Source organism: Herpailurus yagouaroundi, unplaced genomic scaffold (assembly GCF_014898765.1).
Source record: "Herpailurus yagouaroundi ecotype Mexico unplaced genomic scaffold, PumYag 163, whole genome shotgun sequence".
Classification (NCBI taxonomy): domain Eukaryota; kingdom Metazoa; phylum Chordata; class Mammalia; order Carnivora; family Felidae; genus Herpailurus; species Herpailurus yagouaroundi.
This window is the reverse complement of record NW_024412404.1, coordinates 4,660,986-4,684,323: the sequence shown is the minus strand read 5'-3', so window position 1 is coordinate 4,684,323 and position 23,338 is coordinate 4,660,986. Positions and strand designations below refer to the sequence as shown.

The window sequence follows — 23,338 nt, the reverse complement described above, 5'->3', positions numbered from 1 at the left end:
GGAGAAGCAGGTTTACTTCTACTTAGCTCTCTTATGGCCTCCTTGAACTCACTATATTTGTCCTATTAGATAAAATTCTTAACAGCTTTCTAGAGGCATAGATGTTTTAAGTGGGTTCAGATTTATCTGATACTGACACTTGAACAAGAATTCATTTACCAGAATGTACACCATCTTAATTCATGTTCATTTAGAAAAGAGCTAATCCCTGACCAAATTTGGAGGAAGAGGTCCTATATGGTCTCATGGGAAGTCTATGCTACAAGTGCTCCCCTGAGCCAACAGGGGAGGACTGACTTCCTCATGCTGGTAACACCAGTGCCAGATTGACTTCTAGAGCATAGTAGGTGCTCAGTGAATGTGCACTGGATGAAAATTTGAGGTTGGATCACTTAGGGTCCTAGCAAAAAAGACGGTAAACTCAAGATAGTAGGCTTCAATTGAAGCCTGTTTTGTGGAGGGTATCTACAGAGGTGGGAGCAGGTGCGTGGAAGCATCGGGGATAGTGATGCAACTGAAGACTAGCAACAACGGAAACTGACCTAAAGGGGAAGGAAAGGTGTCACCAAACCAGTGTGAGTCATAGCCATAAAAGAGAGGTGCCATTCAGAGACAGCTGAGATTAGCTGGGGCTGCAAGGAATTTCAGCCACTGAGGAAACTATAACTTGTCATGGAGTTGAGGGGGGTAGGCACAGAAGGGGAGGAGAGGCGAATCAGCCTTCAGCCCCTCACTCCTCCTTCTGATCTGCTGATGTCTCCCACTGGCTGAACCCAGTCAGGAGGCTGGGAGCAGGGGAGCCACAATAACACAATGGGTAGTGGCCATCCTCCCAGCACAAACAGCCGGGAAGAGAAGAGCCTCTCTCATTTCTTTTAGTTTTTGGGGAAGTTGGGCCTGGTCACACTTGTACTATTGAATTGTAGTATGGAATTGTTAGTAGCAATATTGAAGTACTTGGACAAACATGTCATTATTTAGCAAAATAAATACTTATTGTTCATATATTTTTGTAAATAGTTCTGGCACACCTAGCAAGTGCCAGGTGCTTTACTGACTCACAAACAGAGATGACAGACAGTGCCGGATGGATCATCCTTGTACACAGGGCTTTCTGCATATTCTAGTAGCATAGATCCCTGGCAGTGGGGTCCTGGGCCAAGGGGAATTCACAGTTTATACTCTGACAGACCTGACAAATCACCTCTCTGATAAAGCCACTGTATACTCTAGGGGCATTTGAGCATATGTCCACTTGACCACATTGTCTCCTTGGTCACTGGTGAGGTGAAGAATTTTTTTTTTCCATATTTTTATCAGTCCTTTGTAATTTTTCTTTGGTGAAACATAGTGGTTTAGAGCTTAGTGCTTGAAACCAGGCTGCTATGTGGATTCAAACCCTATCTTTGTCGCTATTGGCTGTGTGAACTTAGGCAAGTTATTTAACCCCTTGCCCCCCCCCCTTCATGTGTGAAATGAGGATAATGATGTTATCTACCCTTTGGGGTTTTAGAGATTGTTAAGTGCCTGGCGCATAGTGAGCTTGATGTAAGAATTAGCTGTCATGATATTTGCTCACATCTTTTGCCCATTTTTCTCTCCCAGCGATATTGATGTGTGACCAGGGCTAAGGGCCGCCGGATAGAAGACAGGCCATTTCTGTAGCTCTCGTCCAATTTCTGAAATGGTCTGCTATCCCTGTAACGTGACTGTGCACTGACACGGTAACACTTCACTTTCCTACCTGGACGATAGCCAAGGGCGCATTTTGAGCAGGCAGAGGGTCATCTGAGTGTGTTGGTTCTTCTGATGTCTTTGGGGTCCTGGTCATTGGGATTTGACTGAGGTTCCCCCAGAGTCACTTTGGTACCAGGGAAGGACGGCCAGTTCCTGCAGGCCCACAGAGGCCTCTGAGCTCGGCCAGTCTTTTCGCAGGCAGCCACCAGGTGGAACCGCTTCAGAGCTTGGGGCCTGCAGGAGTCCAGGTGCTCTGAGGCTCACTTGCAGAGGCTGAGGGCTGTGGTTGTGGCTGCGAGCTATTGCTGCCTTTGGGGAGATCACACGCCCACAAGGGGAATGCCTCAGGTTGCTGAAAAAAAAAATTGAAGGAGGAAGAGAAGAGCCGCTTCCTTTACAGGCCAGCCTCTCAGTTACGCAACTCTGACTGTACATTTTCAGACTTTCCATACAAGTGAAGGTCACCTGAAGAGAGATTGAAAAGTTTGTATCATAGTCACAGGAAAGTTTAAAGGTGTGAGTGTTTGTAGAGTCCTACTGAGGCTTCCACAGGCGACAGAGGGAAGTCACCGTCAAGTCACCAGCGCTGGCACCAGAGTGACTCTTCTTTATTGATGCCAGCTATGTGCCAGGAGTTGTCCGACGTGCTAGCTCTAATTCTTGTACAGCAAGGAACATGTGATCTTGGTGATGAGGAAAAAGAAAGCTCAAAACATTTAACTATCGTGACTAAGATCCATCAGCTGGAAAGCGGCAGGCCATATTTTGAAAACAGGTATTTCTGCTGTCAGTTTATGTTCTTCCCGCTGTCCAGTGTGTGGGGTTGCAGAGTTTAGAAGTGGAAAGGCCTTTAGAATTCGTGATTCCTCTGTGCCCGAGATCACAAAGTTAGTGGCAACCCTGGAACTAGAATCTTCTATCTCTTATTCAAGTACTTTTTCCAGCCAATGAGTTTATTTCATAAAAGTCGTGGCTAAAAACAAGTGGTGAATGAATAAGCAACACGTAATAGCTGGCAGTCAGCTGGGGAAGGTGGCAAGGAGTTATAAGTTGTAGATTCGGATTTTGGTTCTACTGCTTCCTAGCTGTGTGGGCAAGTTACAGAACTTATGTGAGCCCCAGTCTGTCATCTGCAAAATGGTAATAATAATAACACTGAAATAAAAACACTGAAAGTGAGTTGATATAAGATGTGTAACATACACTAGGTACTTACATTATCTCTAAAAGGACAATTTTGAAATGGTGTTGGATCCAAGGTTATTTTTAACTCAAGGCAGCTTGAAAGGGGGATCTGAAAAGGTAGAGCTATTTGTTGAAACTGGAAGCTGTGTAATGCTTAGTTCAGAGTCCAGGTTCTAGAATCAAGACTGTGTGTATTCAAATATTAGCTCCATCACTGGTTAGCTGTGTGGCCTCAGGCAAGTCACCTAACCCCTCTGTACCACAGTTACTCATCTGTGATTGAGAGTCATGACATTTATCTCATTAGGGCTGTGCATGGATTAAATGAGACAATGCAGGAAGGGCATGAGCATGGTGTATTGATGCAGTTGATCCCCAGCAAATGTTCATCATCATTGGAAGAATCAGGAAACCTAGGGTCTGAGGTTAGAACTAATATGATACAGTCATAATAAATACACAGGCAGAAAGATCTACTCTGTGGGCTCAGAGTACATTTTGTAAAATAGTCATTGACAGTCCTGCCTATACATAACTTGATTTGGCAGGTGGACTCCTCCAATAATGTTGATGTAATTTGGCCAGTTGTTTTCAATTGACTTTTAGAAAATAAGTGATGGTGGGGTGCCTGGGTGCCTCAGTAAGTTGACCATTTGACTCTTGATTTTGGCTCAGGTCATGATCTTATGGTTTGTGGGATCGAGTCCCACATCAGCCTTTGCGCTGACAGCATGGAGCCTGTTTGAGGTTCTCCCTCTCCCTCTCTCTCTGCCCCTCCCCTGCTTGTGTGCTCTCTCTCAAAATAAATAAATAGACATTTAAACAAATATGTGATGGTTTGATTGAAGGCATGAAAAAGGAAGTCCTTCGCTCTACATACATACTAATGACAGGAATAGGAATCACTTCTTTTCTGGAGGACAATTGAACAATGTATGAAAAATCATAAAAATGTGCCTGGTATTTGAGCCATGCTTTGGCTTTATTTAAGAAAATTGTTAAGGATGTCCACAAAGATTCACTCATTTATTTTTTCAAAGACACTAAATGTCTACTGTGTGCCCTTGCTATGCTCTGGGGTAGCATAGTGAAAAATGGAGTCACAGATGCTGCCCTCGCAAAACTGATCATCTAATAGGGAGGCTCGCCATTAGACAAAGAATTACATGACCAATTAATGAATCACAAATATGTTGAATGCAACAAAGGAGCTCTGTAGGGTCCATGAGCACAAACAACCAGGGGACCTAATCCAGTCAGGACAATCTTGGAAGGCTTCCTGAAGAAGATACATTTTGGCTGAGACTTCAGAGGCTGAGAATGGAGAGTGAGAAGGAGTGCTCCAAGTAGGTGAATCACTACATGCCAAGGCCATGTTCCTTCCAGCTGCAGAGTGTCAAGGGATTTGGAGGAAGCTGTGAGGAGCCTGCTTGGAAGGCTTCAACCATATGGATGTCCATCACAGAATTTCTTACAAGAGTGCAAAGCTGAAAAACCAAATGATACCCAAACCCTAAATGTCTAACAATAAAGGTTGGTTAAATAAGTTGTGGTATCCATTCAAAGGAATATAGCAGCTCTGTACAGCCTCCTGTAGCACAGAAGACTAATTTATGATAAAAAAGAAATGCAAGATACATTGTTTTATGAACAAAAGTTAACTATATGTGCTGTACAATTCTATTTTCATTAAAGAAAAATAATGTGTATAGGCATAGAGAAGTATGGGGGCACACTTACCAACATGTTAATAGTAGTTATTTCTGGATGGTGAGGTAGTAGAAATTTTCATTTTTTAAATATTATTTATTTATTTATTTATTTATTTATTTATTTATTTATTTATCTTAGAGTGTGCCTGAGCAGAGGAGAGCGGTGGAGGGACAGAGAGAGAGAAAGAATCTCAGGCAGGCTTCACGCTCTGCACAGAACCTGATACAGGGCTCAATCTCATGAGCCTGGGATCATGACCTGAGCCCAAATCAAGAGTCAGACATTCAACCGACTGAGCCACCCAGGGTCCCCTTCTTTTTTTTATCTATACTTTATAATGACCACACACACACACACACAGACACACACACAGTATGACTATGTTACTTTTGTAACAAAACCCTTTTTTTTTAAAGGATATCCTAAGTTGGCAGTTTAAGATAGTGGCGAAGTGTAGGGGGCTCTAGAGCTGGCAGTCTCAACCTTGGGACCCCAGGTAGATTTTTGTTGAGCCTAACTTGCCTCTTTGCAGAGCGTGGTTGTTGTGTGGATTACATAATGTACTTAATGCCTAGAAAGTGCTTAGCGTTTTGGCCCATTAGTAAGAAAGAGCTTGACTATGTTAGCTAGTAATGTTAAAAAGAAATATAACAAATATTTACAAACACCCTCTAGAAGTGCTTCTCAAGGCTGGTTGGTTTTGCATTTAGGATGATGTTAGGGGAAGAGGGTCCCATTCTACGATCATGGTTGCCCATGTTGTATGTGTGTGGATGGCAGGGAGGGGTGAGGAGGAGTGCCCAGAAACAGCCTAGGGCAGAGCAGACCAAAGGTTTCCATGGCAAACCATGAGACTAGCAGATTCCCTCCATAGCCCACACCCAATTCCCTTCTCCCCCGTGCCCACCTCCCACCCTTTCCTCTCACCTTCCTCCCACCACCTCTCTCCTATATAGTCTCTGCTGAGTTGGAAATTCCTCTGAGGCCAAAGGCATGCATTAGGCAGATTATACATCAGTTTCCCTGTGCTGTGTGCAGCTGCTACCTTTGGCTGTTATCAGTAGGGAGACGTGTTAGAGACTCCCCCATGGGGTCTGACGTTAGATAGGAGTGGTAGCAGAGAGATAGTAGGGATAGACAGATGCCAAGAGTTATTTTGGGGGGAAATAAAAGATCTTGGTGAAGGACGATGAGAACACAAACTTTGGAGTACAACAAGGGTGGACAAGGTGTGATGATAAGTAGCCTACCTGGCATTATATTTAGATTAGTTTTCTTCCCTCGCAGGTTTTGTGAGCATGGTTGCTAGAGGGAGAGATGGGAATAGTTCTCCGATGCCCTTCAGAGAACTAGGGAAGCAGCAAGCCAGCATGTCTCATGGGTAAAGATAAGTTTGACTTTCGGTATGTTGTATGTTGACTTTGAGTAGCTATTAAGACTGCCAGTTGGAAATATCCCATCTGGTAACTGAAATGAGGAACAGACAGAAATTTCTGAACCATCTTATTAATTTATACCTATCCTTATGGGGGTAAATAGGAGAAGGTAAGACCTTTGAAAGAGAGAGCACAGAGAGGAAAAGAAGAAACACAACATTCAGAGTTCAAGTTTGTAGAGGGGGCAGTTTCAAAGTTTGATACAGGTTGATGAATCAAGTTGGGTGATGGTCAAAATTACCAGGATCAAGTAACTAAAACCTGCACTTGTTTTTTAGGAAACAATTCTCTAGATCCTTCAACATAATCCATTTGGTGGAGCCAACGTGAACTCCTCTATTGCCCAGATCCTCTGCTTTTTATTAAAAAAAAAATTTTTTTTTAACGTTTATTTATTTTTGAGACAGAGAGAGACAGAGCATGAACGGGGAAGGGGCAGAGAGAGAGAGGGAGACACAGAACCAGAAGCAGGCTCCAGGCTCCGAGGTATCAGCCCAGAGCCGGACGCGGGGCTCGAACTCACGGACCATGAGATCGTGACCTGAGCTGAAGTCGGACGCTTAACCGACTGAGCCACCCAGGCGCCCCAGATCCTCTGCTTTTTAAACATACTGGGCACATTCCCCTATTTATGCTATTTGTTCTTCACCATCCAGGAAGCTCTGTCAGGATCCTGGCAATCTTTCAAGGTCCTGTTCAAGTCCTATCACTGTGAATACTTTCTCCTCTCTCTAGCCCACCACAGTCTAACTCTCTTGCTCCTAAACTCCTAAAGTGTTTCCTGACTGCTGCTCTTTTCACATTTATTCTTTATGGCTGGGATGAGAAGTGGACTTCATCCCACATGCTGATACTGGTCAGCTCCCAATGACTGCTCAGAGAATTCTAGGATGTTTTCCAGATTCAATGGGAAGAAGCCATGGTCAATATGCATGTCTGTCAAGAGCACTGGAGTGGAGAGGGTGGTGCATGTGCTATTTGCTGACCATAGTAAATGATTGTCTTAGTTTGAGTTCCCCAAAAGAAGATGCTGAGACAAAGGCTTGGGTTCAGGTAGTCAATTTGGGAAATGAATCCTAGAACCCACAAATGACAGAGTGTGGAAGATGAGACAAAGCAGGGAGAGAGGTGAAGGAAGAAAGTGTCTGTTAAAATATGGGCTACCATGCGTGCGCAATCGTGATCTGCCTCAGAATCTCCCAAGCCTCAGGAGGAGACCAGAGAGACACAGACACCTGAGTGAAAAGCTGCCGGAATGTGGTCAAGACTCTGTCACAGACACAGCCAGGTGAGTACAGACAAGGTGTCCACAGGTCCACCACAGATGCTTGGTCCTGTTTTTTTTTTCACCTCCTCTCAGAGGTGAAGCACAGAGCCCTCTGAAAAGCAGATGGCAAAAACACCTAAAAAGTGTTCAACCATTATACAATAAATGATTGTTGATTACTCTATGAAGAGAGGGAAAAGGGAGAATCATGATATCCACCAATCGGAGTTTCTGGTTTCAAGTCCAAGATTGTGCTGGACTGATTAGCTGCTATGAAATCCAGCTGTTGGGGCAAAGCAGTATGCTTCTAATTTAGATCGTTTTTATCACACAGGTATCACTCAGAAGGCCAGAGAATATATTCCTAGAAGAACAACTTTGGGTTCTGAGAAAACGTGGGGGATGTCTTAATGAAAGCTTTTTTCCCTGTATCACAAACAGAGCAGCATGGATTGCTCTGGGAGGCAGTTGAAGGGTCTTTTTAAAGATGCAGTACTGGGCTATCCCATCACAAGGTATTTATGCACTTTGCATTTTAAAACTATCTTTTGTAGCCAAAAGTGCTTCCACCTTCAACTTGCCACAGGTGATGATAATGATTGCTAAGTAAACCAAACACAAAATGCTTTCAAAGATGTATACTCTGGGGCATCTGGGTGGCTCAGTCGGCTAAGCATCTAACTTCTGCTTAGGTCATGATCTTGTGGTTCGTGAGTTTGAGCCCCACATCAGGCTCTGTGCTGACGGTGCGGAGTCTGCTTGGGATTCTCTCTCTCTCCCTCTCTGTGTGTCCCTCCCCCACTTGTGCACTCTCTCTCTCAAAGTAAATAAATAAACTTAAAAAACAAAAGGTGTGCACATTTGTAGAAATCTATACCAGAATCTCACTGCTATGAACTGAATTGTGTCCCTGCAAAACTATGTTCAAGCCCTAACCCCTAATGTGACTGTATTTGGAGATACTGCCTATAAGGAAGTAACTAAGGTTAAATGATATCATGGGGGGTGGGTGTGGGGCTGATATGATAGATTAGTGTCCTTAAGAGACACAGACAGCTAGAGCTCTTGTGTATGCTCTTTCTCTCACCCTCTCTGTCTCTCTCTCCCTCTCTGTCTCTGTCTCTCTCACCACCACCCTCTTTCCACTATGTAAGGACATAGCAAGAAGATGGCTGCCTGTTAGCCAGGAAGAGATCCCTCACCAGAAATGAATTGGCTGGCACTTTGCTCTTGGACTGAGCCTCCAGAACTGTGAGAGAAAATAGTTTCTGTTGTGTAAGCCACTCAGTCTGTGGCATTTTGTTACAGCAGGCTGAGCTGACTATTACAATCACTCGAGCCCATCTGTAATGGTTCATGCTGAAGTCTCGGAAATAGTGCTACAAAAATAAGTCTTACACTGAGAAGGGCTTTGTCATCTAAACATCTCACTATGATTTCCACCATGGCCTGGAGGGAGAGTTTGGCCAGGAATTTCTATGCCCATCCCAGAATCAGAGAACGTGGTTCTCTGGCATTTAGGAAAATGACTGGCTCACAGCAGCAGCTTGATAAAAGTTTGGTGGATGTAACCTTTGAGCATCCCAGGACTGAAATGGATGTATTCCATCTTCTTTCCCAGGGCTTTTTATTTTAGTCAGCACTGCCTTTTCTCTAATGTCACATAGTTTAAAGCTACCACATGTCAAAGCTACCTTAAATTGTAATCTGGAATCAAAGCCCTACCTGAGTAATCTTGGGCCAGTTAAAAGCCTTAGTTTGGGTTCCCCCCGAAAGTTTCAAATCTCAGTAGTTTATTTGGGCCGTACAGGAAACGCCAGTATGGTGGTGGGGAGACGATAGGGAAAGGAAGGCAGCCAATCAAATTGTGTTGCCAAACACATCACCACTGTGGGCCAGTGGAGCTTAGGCCCCCTGGGGAACTTGGAAGATCATGCTAGAACATATGCCTCATAATTAAATCCCCACCCTGTCAACCAAGGGGTGAGGAGGCCAGGGAATGTGTACATCACCTCCTGTCAATTACTGGTTGGTGACTGCTCCTAGAGTATGTTAATTCCCCAACATATCTGGCATGCCAGAACACAGCAGGCAGAAGGTCTTGGGCCACATCCTGGCATTTAGAAGTTGAGCTACTAGGTGCTGAAATTGTAAGGACCAAGGACATATGGACATAGCATCTGCTATCTGTGAAAGGAAGTTTAGTGCCCAATTCATTAAATGAGTTGCTATTTGCAATGCACTTAGAACACTGTAGGGTACACAAATGCTGTGGGTAAGTGTGGCTTATTATACTGTCCATACACAGACACAGTTGTCTTTTTTTGTTTGTTTATTTATTTTGAGAGAGAGAGAGCAAGGTAAAGAGAGAGGGAGAGAGAGAGAATCCCAGGCAGGCTCCAAGCTGTCAGCACAGAGGCCTCTGCAGGGCTCGACCTCACGAACTGGGAGATCATCACCTGAGCTAAAATCAAGAGTCAGGGGGCGCCTGGGTGGCTCAGTCGGTTAAGCGTCCGACTTCAGCTCAGGTCACGATCTCGCGGTCCATGAGTTCGAGCCCCGCATCGGGCTCTGGGCTGATGGCTCGGAGCCTGGAGCCTGCTTCCGATTCTGTGTCTCCCTCTCTCTCGGCCCCTCCCCCGTTCATGCTCTGTCTCTCTCTGTCTCAAAAATAAATAAACGTTAAAAAAAAAATTTTAAATCAAGAGTCAGGTGCTCAACTGCCCCCAGACACAGTGGTTTTCTTATCCCATATGCTCTTCAAGAAACTTCCCATTCCCTAATAAGGAGTAGAGTCTGTTCCTCCTCCTCCTGGACCAGTGGGACTTGGTGACTACCTTGATGAACACAATACAGAAGTGAAGTCTCTGGCTTCCAAGGCTAGGTCATGAAGGCCTGCCTATCTTTCTGTCTCTGTCTTTCTCTCTGTGTGTATATGTATATGTAATGTGTATGTGTATGTATGTGTACTGTATATGTATATGTAAACACACACATACACACATGTACACACACATGCCTGCACCCTGGGATTCCTACCTTGAGGCTGCCACACTGGAGAGATCACATGAAGAGACTACATAGGAACAGAGAGATGGCCATCAAGCCTCCACTGTTGGAGGTATCCTAGAACTGGTGTCCAGTGGGGGAGCAGAGAAGCCTCTGAGATGACCCAAGACACAGCCATCTAAAAACTACAAGCACAGGAATGACCCTGAGCCAGATACGCCCAATGACACGGGGCCTGAATTCCTGAATTCAGAAATTCAGGAGAGATTGAAACCGTGAGAGATAATAGATGATTATTGTTATTTTAAGACACTAAGTTTTGAGATAACTTCCTATGTCACCATAGTAACTGGAACAGTGCTTGTTGAATAAAATAAATAAAGTCTCACCTCCTTTACTCACAAGCTCTCCTAAGATATGAAAGGAAACTTTCATATTCTGGATTCCATAGTCTAGCAGATGGTCATAGCCCAAGCTCATGTTCCCTAAAAGTCAGATCCCCACAGTGCTGATATGGTAAGGTTCTTATGTAAGGCTGAAATGTTAAGGGTAGTGTGCAAAGGTTAGGTTTAGTCTGGGACTGCACATCATGCTAATTCCTCAATACCAGTTTTGTTCAACTTCTACCCAGTAGGGGCCTGGTTGTCTGGTCACTCACCTCCAGCTCCAGAAACAGGCCCCGAATGATCTAAGCCACTGGGGAATCCCAGGCTTCTGGCCATGGTGATTGGACCACACAGGTCAGGCATAAGCCAATCAGCATTTGGATTTCATTTGGGATTGGCTAGGGATGGTGTAATCAGCACCATATCCAGGACTTTTGCTCGGGATTCTAGGATATAGGAGCATCCTTCCTCTGGGAAGTGGGGACTTCAATAGACACACTGCAGTCATTTTGCTCCCATGAGGGAAGCCAGACTGAGGATGGAGTCTACACAGAGAGAGGCATATTGAAAGAATCACATAAAAATTAGTCTAGAGCCTTGATCAAACCATGCCCAAAGCCCAGACTACATCTGCATTTTCAGGTGCAGGAGTCAAGAAGTCACCTTTATTGTTTAAGCCACTTTGGTATGCATTTTCTATTACTTGCAACCAAAAGTATCCAAATTGATTCAGGTATCCACACATTAGCCACTGATACTAGAACCCTTCTCCAGAGATCAAAGACAGGAGTAATATTTAATCTACATAAAATTTCCTAACATTCTCTTTGGACATTTTTTGATAAAGCCTTGAGTGTTGCCAAAGAAATAACTACCAATTTCTTGCTACATCTTGGGTGTAAGTGTGTATATATTGTAAAAACACCAGGGAAAGATCTGTTCCCTATCTCTCTCTTATCTTCTTGTGGCCTCAGGCATTCTTTGTCTTGTACATGGGTATCTCGCCCCTGTCTCTTCAGATCATTTTCCTTCTCTGGGTGTTTGTCTCTGTGTCCACATTTGTCCTTTTTAAAGGGCACCAGTCATATTGGGTGCCCATCCTAATGACCTCATTTTAACTTGATTACCTCTAGTATGGGCCTGATTTAAATAAGGTCACATTCTGAGGTACTGAGGGTCAGGGATTCAAGATAGTTTTACTGGGGGACATAATTCAACTCGTAAGAGTGGGGTAGAGGGAGTGGCTTGGGAGGGTGTATGTGGAAATGACAAGACATCAGACATAGAGAAGTTCAACAAACCAAACACGGTTTCGGAGTTGTCCACATGTAGGAAGGCCTTGCTTTGATTTGTGATTTGTGGAAGGGATGACAGGAGCTCCTGACAGGAGACACTGCCTCTACTGAGACACAGAGGTGAAGCTGAAAGAGTCAGAGCCAGGTTCCTAAAACACAGAGCCTTTTTTTTTTTTTTCTAGCCTGGATGTTTCCATTATAACAATCTCTGTTTTGTTGGGTATTTTTTTTTTTTTGAAGGAATACACACAAAGCTTTCTCATTGCTTCCAACTGAATGAAATTTATGAAGCTTCTTGTACAGTGTGTTCATTGTTTAGATTGGGATAATTGAAGTGTCAGGAATATTTGCTTATTGAAAAACAACTCAGGGAGGCCCTGAGCACCCAGCCAGGCTGGGGCCACAAGTCATACCACCTTCAGGACAGCCTTTTTTGTAATGCCTTTCACAGCAGTGCTGTCTTCCCAGGTAAATTAATTTCACACCTGGGGAGGAGCACTGGATTAGGAGTCCAAGAGCCCTATTTCTAATATGAAATTCACCATTCACTCACTGTGTGACTAACTTTGAATAAATCATTTAACTTCTGTGGGCTTCTCTGACCTGAATGACAATGTCTTGTCTACCTCACAAGAGATATACAGGGGTACGGTGTGGCTCAGAAGGGACAATCTATGTGAAGACACTCTATGAAGCATAAAATGTTACACAAGTATGTATTATTAGTGATAAAAATTAATCATTTCTACTTTTGCTCAGAGGATGACATTGAACTAAGAAATCCTACTGGGTTAATGTTCTGCTTATTCTCCACTTTCTCTCCACCCTTTTCTGGCCCACCCTGTGCCTTGGGAGGCTAACAACTATGTGTTGCACTAGCTATACTTCCTTATCTTGTGGCTTCTGCTTGGGTTTGGCCAATGAGAGCTGTTCATAGGAAATGGGGAAAATGTGGCCAGAGAGAAGCCTGGGTATGTATTCCTCTTGCTCTCTCCTTGACCATTGGAGGTTGAGGCATGAGCTGTGTTCTCATATAGCCACCGCTCTGATGGGACACCTCTTCCAGCCCTGTGGTCCTTACTGGGGTAACATCATTCCCTCTTCTCCTCCTCACGTTGAGGAGGATGGCTGATCCTTGATGCCTGTCTCTGCAAACAGCCCCTTCATGATCACTCTTTGGCTCTTTGAACGTGCCATCTGATTCCCAAGGGACCCTAACTGTGGCCATGATGACCACCATATGGACACTAACTCAACTTTTCCTGAGTGAAGAATTATCTCTCTTGTTTGGGGCAGTCTGTGTCTTTTCTTGTTTTTAGCCACTGGGAAGGTCTGCGAAAAGGATTCTGTCCTGAAGAAATGTGTGCAACTGGATCTTGAAGGATTATAGGGATTTGGAAGCCTTTGCTGTTTCCCATCAGCAAACCAGATGCTTTCTGTCAGTTGAAGGGAGGCTAGGGCCCTGCCTGCTCTTTCTCTGGTCCCTCCTGTCACTCCCTGTGCTTGAACTTGAACTCCCAAATTCAGCCAGTTCTTCCTTCGCACTCACCCCTTCTGCTCTCAACCACCTGCAGGCAGGTTACCCCGATCTTTGGTGGGACCCACGGAATGTCCACATGGGGCACAGCTGCTCTGCTCTCCCCTGCTCCCAGCACTCAGCTTCCCTGCCTGTCTTCCTGCTGCCCAGGCTTGGAACCCTGGCTCATTCCTAGCATCTCTGCTCCTATGTGTCAGTAGGTACCACCAATCATTGTTTCTCTCCTTCAAGATATTTCTTGTGTTCCTCTTTGCACTCTTACCATCTCAGTTCAGAGCCCCCTGTGCCTCCTGAATTTCTGTGTCAGGATTTCCAAGTGGCCTTCCTTTACACAGTCTGTCCCCAATGCAAGACAGCCCATAGACTTTTGCCGCACTAGCTTTCCTGAAACTTGGCTTTCATTTTGTCCCTTCTCTGTATGACCTTCCACGACTCTCTGCTGCCCATGAGACAGAATCCGAACCCTGATCTTGGCATTCAAAGCAACATACAGTCTGCTTCTTGGCCTATTTATTCCCTGATGAACCTGCTCTTCCCTCCCACTCCCATCTGACCACACCAGGGGCTTTCCAGCCTCCAGCCCAGTACTCACCTCCTACCCGTCCCAGGGGGGCCCCCATCTTGCTTCCTCAGGTGAACACCACCTATTCTCCAGAGCTGGACTCCAACGCTACTTGCTTTCTGAAACCCTGGCTACCTCAAGCCACAGTGATATTTCCCTCCTTTTGAGCCCTGTGGGAAGTCTCAGGACATGTTTGCCAAAGTGAACTTCAACTCCTGAGGACATTGTTGACCCTAGTCATTTGAGCTTCTAACAATGTTGGGGCTACGTGTCCTGTAACGTAGGAGGCCCATATCACTTACTAAATGAACAAGTAAATACACAAAATACATTGGCTTATTCAAACTGCTGATTCTTTGAGGGACTGGGTGCTTGTGTATATTCTGCATCTCAGTGGGTCTGTGGCACTAATGCTGCTGCATGTTTACTCAGTTAGGCAGTGGGTCTAAGAAGGAATGGGGCCATGATACGAGGATGGGGATGATGACAATACAATTTAAAATGTATACCATGTATTGTCTACTGTGTGCCAGTACTTCACACACATGATCTGCTCCTTTGCTTATAATCCGCCTGTGAAATAAGGATTGTTACTGTCTCTGTATATCAGGGAATAGAGGCCCAGAGCAACTAAGTAAATTGTTCTACATCATACATCTGGTTGGGGACAAGGCTGAATTTGAACCCAGTCTGATGATGCGAAAGCCTCTTCTACCAACCAAATACCGACAGCCCTCGGAAGTCTCCAGGGCTCTGCCATGTGTAAATGCCTGCGTGGATTGTGTCGAACTTCTCTTCCTCCTACTGAAGGCAGGTTACTATCTTTTTTTTTTTTAATTTTCTATTTTATTTTAGAGAGAGAGAGAGAACGTGAGCTGGGGAGAGGGGTGAAGAGAGAGAGAGGGAGAGAGAGAATCTTAAGCAGGCTCTATGCTCAGCAAGGAGCCCAATGCGGGGCTCAGTCTCCCAACCCTGGGATCAGGACCTGAGCCAAAATTGAGAGTCAGACGCTCAACCGACTGAGCCACCCATGCGCCCTGGGCAGGATACTATCTTAAAGCTCTTTGTATGCCCTCAGTGATGCCAAGGACAGTGCCTTGCACACCATAGTTTGTTAATTGGTTCCCAGCTCTCACCCACTCCACGTCTGAATTGCAAGTGCTCCTTGTAGGAGGAGCTGGACAGGGTTATTCGCTGGCATTGAATAGGAATTCCCTTGCCAGCCCCCCCCCCCCCCCATATTCTAAAACCTTTAGTTTTTCTAATTACTTGTCTTTGAAGCTCTCCCCTGTATGGCTTTGTTTTGTGTCAACTTGGCTAAGCTGGTAGTGTTTCCCAGAATCCCTTGCCTTGCATGGCTCCAGGTCAGGCCTGGCCACAAGGGGCATTTGCTTGATACTGAGAAGGCAGAGGGGAAGCAGTGGCAACACAGGACAGGTGGAGAGCGCCAGGCAGGCCCCTGAGCGCGCTCACCCGGAGGCTCCTCCTGTTGGCCAGCAGCCGCACCTGAGCCTGCTTCTCTTCCAGCTCCCACCCAGGCCCCTCCTACAGACTCCATGAGCCACAGGCTTGCTGTGCATGCAGGCCCACGGAGAAGGTGCCAGCTTTTGCAGGAGCCCTATGCTGTCCGAGTTGGAGGCCATGAGAGCCATGGGTTCCAGCCTGTGCTCACTGGTTCCAGTGCTTCCCGCACTTCCAGTTTGGGTAGCCTCCCCCACTTGAAGTCCCATGTCCCCTCCTGATTACCAGGGCTGCTGACCGACAGTGAGCTGAGGCCCCCAGCAGATGCAGAGGCGACAACCTACCATCGCCTCCTCCAGTTCCCATAGTTGTGCAAGGTCTAACCTTTATGACAAATGCCTCGTTCTGTGTTACCCAGAGCATCTCTGATCAAACTAGCTGCTGCAGTCATCGTCCCAGGTCCCCAGGGTCCAGTGTCCTTGGTCATGTGGCTGCCCCATAGAAATGTGTTCATGGAGATTGGGCAAAGTCACCATCAAGGCAGGAAGAAGCCTAAGATTGGCCAGCCCCTCATAACCCTTTCTGATTTCCTCCCCACAAGACTGTGGTGTTGTTTCTGGAGGCAGGAGCTAGATCAGATCTGACTCGTAGTGAAACCCAGTGTAAAAGGCCACAGAGTTACTCAGGGCTGTATCTGCCTGAGCAAACTTGAGCTGAACTCAACTCTGCTCTCACTGCTTTTGGAGGTTGTGTGGTCACCCCCACCCCTTTATGGTTGCTCTCAGATGTCACTGGCCTCCAGCTGCTGTGCATGGAGCTGGGCTTGTGATTAGTCACAGTCAGACTAGAGTAAGGTCTTGCCTATAGTAAGCGCTATGATCCCAGAGGCTCTGAAGACTGATGCTCAAAGGTATCTGCCTTCATCCAGGTGTTTTAAAGTCTAAAATTTCACCATTAGAGAGTCATTCCTTTGGATTACTCTCCTGATGTTTGTTATTAAAATGACATACACCTTTGGTAAAGGGATCATCTGCAGAGTGCAGTGGAAAGAACATGATTTCTGGAATTATCTAGCTCTGAATGCTGTGAGACTTGGATAAAATAATTACTAATCCCTTCAAGCTACAGTTTCTGCCTATTAAAATGGGAATAATAATATCCAATTTGGTGTATGTCAGTCTGTTTAGGCTATAATAACAAAAATATCATTTACTGAGTGGCTTATCAACAACAGAGATTTATTCTCACATTCTGGAGGCTGGGAAGTCCAAGATCAAGATCCAGACAGGTTCTGTGTCTGGTGAGGTCCTGCTTCCTGGTTCACAGATCATCATCTCGCTGTGTCCTCATGTGGTGGAGGGGGCAAAGAACCTCTCCAAGGGTCCTTTTATAGGACACTAATCTCATTCATGAGGGCTCTATTTCACATCGCCTCCTATCCCCCCAGAGACCCCACCTCCTGATATCATCACAATGGGGGGTTTGGATTTCAACATATGAATTTCAGGGGACACAGGCATGCAAGTCCCTCATAGTATAGAAGCTAATAAATGTGAAAAGGAACTGGCACAATGCCTGGCACACAGGTGATGTTGAGTGAATGTTAGCATTTCCGTGAACTGAGTAGTGCACTGGAATTTTTGGTAGGGTGCTGGGTGTGTGCCACCATTACTGTGTTCTCGTCACAGCTGGGACCTAGCAGGGAAGTGCGTGAGGTTTTGCTAGGAATGTGTGTCCATGTGTTTCAATGGGGTAGGAGGGGAGGGAGAGACAGGGACAGAGACAGAGATGAGAGAGTTTTAGAAGAGAGAAAGGTCACCAGAAGAAGAGATGAATAGATTATTTCGAAAAACTGGACTGTTTCCATCTGCTTTTCTCTACTTCCATTGCTACTATCCTAATTCAAGGTCATCCTCTCTGTCCTGGATTACTTCAATAGACTTACCTGGTTCTTTGGATTTTATTCTTATTTCTTTTGAGTTTGTTCTCTTCTTGGCAACTTTGGAAACTTTTTGAAAATGTAAATTAGATCTTACTTAAAACCTTGAGAACACTTTAACTCTTTGTATTATTCTTGGCATCTGTTCGTCCTGGTCCCAGTCTACCCCTCCTCCCCTCAGCTTCATTTCCTTCTTCTCCCCCCTCACTCATTACAGGTTAGCCACCAGAATTCTCCCAGAATCCGGGATCAATGAGCCCAAAGCCTTGCCCATGCTTCTGTCTCCCCTACTCCCCCTGCCCCTTTCCTCCTTCCCTTCCTCTCTCCTTCATTCTTCTGACAGCCTTCATATCTTTGTTCATACGTGATTTTCTCAGGAATGCTGTCCTCCTAGGCCCACCTCTTATTCTTTCTGAAGGAAGGTCTCTTCTTTGCTTTTCTCCTTAGAGCCTGTGTCACATTTCAGAATCATGGGATTATGTGAATAGTTGCTTTCTGAAACACAACAGTCTTGTTCCCTGTTGTATTGCCAGCAGCCAGCCCATTGCCGGACACACACAGGTTTCCATAATGCTGGTTAATGGTGAGTAAATATTCCACATCATAATCCTGGGATAAATCTAACTGTATGGAATTCACATGTTTTTCAACTTTTAGAAACTGTTTATTTTCTTTCTACCTTATTTCCATTTTGCTTGCCTTTGTGGAAGAGCAGCTGAAGACCACTCAATGGTTGTTCCTATCCATCTGGTGGCCTGAGCAGTGGGAGCTGGGGGGCTGAGCACCTGAGTCTTCAATAGGGAACTGCTGAGTAGGTACAGAGCAGACCTGCCTGCCTTCAGACGTGAACTGAGGAGCTGGAACGGCCCATTCATCCAGAAATTCCTCCTTGGTCACAGCCTTTTTTTTTTTTTTAAGTTTATTTATTTACTCTAAGAGAGAGAGAGAGAGAGAGAGAGAGAGAGAGAGAGAGAGAGAGAGAAGGGGGTGGGGCAGAGAAAGAAGGAGAGAGAGAGAATTCTAAGCAGGCTCTGAGCTGTCAGTGCGATGTGAAGCCGGACGTGGGGCTCAAACTCACGAACCATGAGATGGTGACCTGAGCTGAAATCAAGAGTTGGATGCTTAACCCACTGAGCCACCCAGGCGCCCCAGGTCACAGCCTTTTAGTAGTAGCCTGATCTTCCTTTTCAGTCTCTTCAGGCTCTCTGTAGAAGTACAGATCAGACAGACCTCCCGTGGGTGTTCATGGGAGATGGTGCCATGTGTGTGCAGAACTTTCTGGGCCAGCATCCGCCACGTCCGACCCACTGAGTGAGATTTCTTGCTATTGCAAGGGATGACAATGTCCACACAGTGCAGAGGAGAGTCTGTGTTACCCAGAGCGGTGGTAGGTGGGTTAACAGAAGACGCCCCTGAGAGAGGCTGATGGTCAATATTGGGATCAGTAACCATCAGAAGACACCGGGGAGGCTGCCTGCATCTGGTTAGTGAAGGTTCCAGGAGTGAAGCGGCCCACGATAGGAATGGCTCTGGTGGCAGCAGCAAACTTCAGCACAGCCCACGGGCGGGTATTCCTGGAATATATGACACTCTCACCACCTGGGATTTCAATGGCAACAATGGCACGAGCTGTCAGCAGAAGCTTCTCCCAGGCTCTCTTCAGATTTATGGTGTAGATGCCATCACTTTTCCTTCTGCAGATGTACTGTTCCATTTGGAAGTCAAGGTTGGTGCCTCTGAGTGGGTTCCTGCTGTGGGTTCCTCCTCTGCTTGCAGGATGTCAAGGGCTCTGGACACTATGAATGTTCCCTTTAAGTTACAATGGGAATGCAGAACCGTGCCCTGTGGGCCCCTCTCTGGGCAGCGCAGAAAAAGGTGGAATTTGCATTTTTTCTCCTCACAGATGGGTCATAGTTCTTAGGTTTGCAAATCCCAGAATCTTAGAAAAGCCACCCAGAAAACTGAGATCCTGTTTATCTCTATATTTAATTTTTTGTTTCCTTAGTTTTCTTTTTAAAATTGAGACATATAACTTAACACAGAGTAAACTGCATAAATATTAAATGCATAGATGGTGAGTTTTTCATTCGTATACATCCTTGGAACCAGCACCCCAGTCAAGATCATCCCAGAATCCAGTAGGTTCCTTTGTAACCCTCCTGGTTCCCTAAAGCCCTCCCTGCTCTCCCTGGCCTGGTGAGCTGACATCTGCTGATTTCCAGCTCTCTAGGCTATCCTTGTCTACTTCACACCCTCATGTACATGGGATCATATGGTGTGTATGTTTCTTGTTTTTGGCTTCTTCTCCTCAGTATGTTTTGAGATCCTCTCAAGTTGCTGTGTATAGTGATACTTCCTTGTTTCACTCTGCTTTTGCTTAATTAGTGAGTATTATTTTGTTGAGCATATACACCACAATTAATCCATTTTACTATTGCCAGACATTCCGCCGTTTGCATCTTTGGGCTGTCATGAGTGAAGCTGCTTTGAACATTATTGCACACATGTTTTGGTGAGCCTGTTGCTGGGGATAGAATGAGGAGTGGAGTTGGTGGATCTTTGTCTTTAAACGAGGTTCTTTTGTCCTATGTTCTTGTCTTATGTCCTTCAAAAAATCCTGGCACATCTCAATCTGAACTTACAACTGAGATAAGCCATGGGTGCACTAGGCTTCTTGCCTGCGAGGAATCCTTTCTGTGGCTGTAAGGGCATTTCCAGGGTTTGTGTCAAAGTCATTTTACTATTTGACACTGACCCTATGTGATAGGCCTGAGCAACATAACATCATAATCTGAAGGGGGTTCTGCCAGTTGAAGCCTAGGCAGCCTAAGTCATCTCAGAAATGGACCTCTCAGCTAATAAGAATCCACTCTTTGTTTAAATCAGTGACCCACAGAAACATTTCCAGGACACTGTTTTTCACATACAGTGATCCTAAGGCAATAGTTTTTGGCTGTTCCTATAAAATGCTATAGCTCTTACTTACTAATGTGCCCTTGATTCGCTGAATGATAATACAGTTGGCAGTAGAATTGACTGTTTGCTATATCCTAGTCAGGGGAGACTTTCTGACATAACCCTGTAGTGATTTTTTTCCCCTATCAACAGAAGCACATTAATAAGCTGTGACTATTGAACAACATTCACCAAATTCTGCGTGCCCTTTTCCCGAAAGATACATTACACCAAAGGAGGAAAAAATGCAACGCCTGTAGATTCTTTCACTAAAAGTCTCCTTATCTAGAAAGGGTGCTTGCTTCATGTTTCATACTTCTTCCAGAGAGTTTGCAAGCATCCTTCAATGCCCTTAAAGAGGTAAGAAAAACTCAGAGTCTGTTCCAGGAGAGGTGACACGTGTAGTTGGAGTACCTTCCTCATTGGAGGCAGTGGACCTATTGCTTCCCTAAACCACAGACAGGGCTGAGACCTCCCCATAGCTCCTTCTAAGAACTCAAAAGGCTCATCAGCTTGGGGGAGGGGGGAGCTAGGATCACCCAGCAGGGGAAGAATAGAATGTTCAGTAGAGAGGTGGAAGCATATAGGAAATATCTGAATCATGCTCAAAGTGGAAACTCAGAGACAACCACGTCATTTGGACACCTGGCTCCTGCAACATCCTTCTCATTGCAGTGAAAAGCACCCCAGGAACAAGAGGCAGCCCCCAGTTTTGGCTAAATTCTAAAATAACATTAAATGATTTCATTCCATGCTCACTATAAGCCTACTAGAAGCAGATGTTACCATCACCCCCAATTCTAAGTGGTGGAATGGGAATTTGAACCTAGGCAGCCAAACTCTAGAGCCCACAGGGGTGCCAATACAAGGTGACACCTTCCATTCTCCACCCTACCTTTTTTAAACTTCATCTGAAAATATCACACAAGGCCAACTTTACCACATAGAGGAGATAAAGAAACAAATAAATATGAGGGAGGAGGAAATGGAAAATACAACTCCCACTAGGGTCTGGCTATTAATGTGTCTGCACTGTTCCTACACTTGAATAGATCTGGTTCTGAGTCTGCTACTGAAAAGGAACCAAAAATGACCTTGAATTGAAACTCTTGCATAGGAAGGTGACATGATGAGCTCAGAGAGACCACAGCACATCTCTGCAAGGGCTCTGAGCACCACCGTCATGGTTGCTTCCAGTTGGCTGGGCGGGGGGTGCTGCCTAGGTGGTTTCCAGTTCCGATGAACTTCCTGACTGCCAACGCCAAGCTTGGGGTTTCCTCTCTACCGAGTGGAGAAGATGGGAGGTGATATGGCCTTTCCAAGGGGGAGACTCTTCCATCAGTGACTTCTTAAGGTGTGTTTGTGGAGGCAGAACCTCAGTTAACACGAGCATGGGGCAGGATTCTCTGGAGCAAATACCAGTGTCAACCAAGCCCTCCCTGACCTCATTTCCTCTTGTTCTTATCTTCTCTGCTTCAACCACACTCGCCCTTTTGCTCTTCCCAGAACATGTCAGGCACATTCCTGCCTCAGGGCCTTTGCACATGCTTTGTTTTGCCTGGAAAGTTTTCCCCTAGATATCCCTTGATATGACTTGTTTTCTCTCTCAAACCTTTCCTCAAACATCTCCTTCTCAGCAAGACCTTCCCTAGTTACGTATGCTAGCCACAATTGCATTCTGAACTCCAACACTCTCCCCACACCAACACACACACCAACACACACACACACACACACACACACACACACACACACACCCCTCTCCCATTCCTTGTTTCAGTTTTGTCAGCACACCCCACTATACCATCTAGCATACATTTTACTGACTTCTCCCGTTTTTGGACTGTCTCGCCCTGCTGAAAGTAAACTCTGTGAAGCAAGGATTTTTGTCTCTTTGGATGTGTATCCCAGCACCTAGAATACTATGTATCCAGTGCTCAATAAAAAAGTGTTGCATGAATTAGCGAGTGAATTAATGCATCCTAACTCTGCCATTCAAAAACCAGGCAACCGTTCACAAATTAGTTAACTTTTTCTATGCCTCATTTCTGCAACTGTAAAATTGGGATGATAATTCCTACCTTCCTGTTGTGAGTTTCAAACAAAATTACAAAAGGGTATACCCAGCACAATTCTTGCATGTACTTAATGATTTATTTTGTGAGTTTAATGACAGTAATACAAATAATAGTAGCAAACATTTGTAGATTATTTCCTCTGAGCGAGGTGCTGCTTTAATCATTTAACATACCTTAATTCATTTAAGTCTTACAACATCCTATAAGATGCGTACTATTATTGTCATCATCCTTACTTGAGAAATAAAGAAACTGCAGAGGAAACTTGCCTGAGGCCACATGACTAGAAAATCATTGAATGTGGATTTGAATTCAGGTCCATCTGTCTCCAAAGTCCATAACTTAACCACATCACCACACTGCTTCCCCATGGCAAGAAGACATAATTTATATAATACAAGTGTTTCATTTTTAAACTACTAGAATGTGGTCATGGATCATGCTTGATAATCATTCAATTTCTAAATCAATTGGAATATTTAGATAGTGGCCAAATTGGATTGAACTCTAAGCTACGAAATATCTTTGGCCATGAAATATTACCATTGAAGAGATACTTGGAAACTGGGTTTTATTTAGACACAGTCTACATGACACAATACATTTACATTTTTAGATAGAGAGCAGTGTCACTTAGTTTCCAAAGCTGAATGGAAACAAACAGCAGGGCCATGTAGACACACCCTACACTGAGCACCTGCTTTTGAGGCTGCCTCAAATATTATCCTTGTTTTTCTTGTGAGTTGACTTCCATCACTTGTGATTCCTGTGGACCTAG

At 45.0% G+C, this 23,338-nt stretch overlaps 1 pseudogene; it reads right to left on the bottom strand.

Moving 5' to 3' along the window:
• Positions 1 to 465: 465 nt before the first annotated feature.
• On the bottom strand, positions 466 to 22,004 carry LOC121036637 (40S ribosomal protein SA-like; annotated as a pseudogene).
• Between the last annotated feature and the right edge of the window lie 1,334 nt (positions 22,005 to 23,338).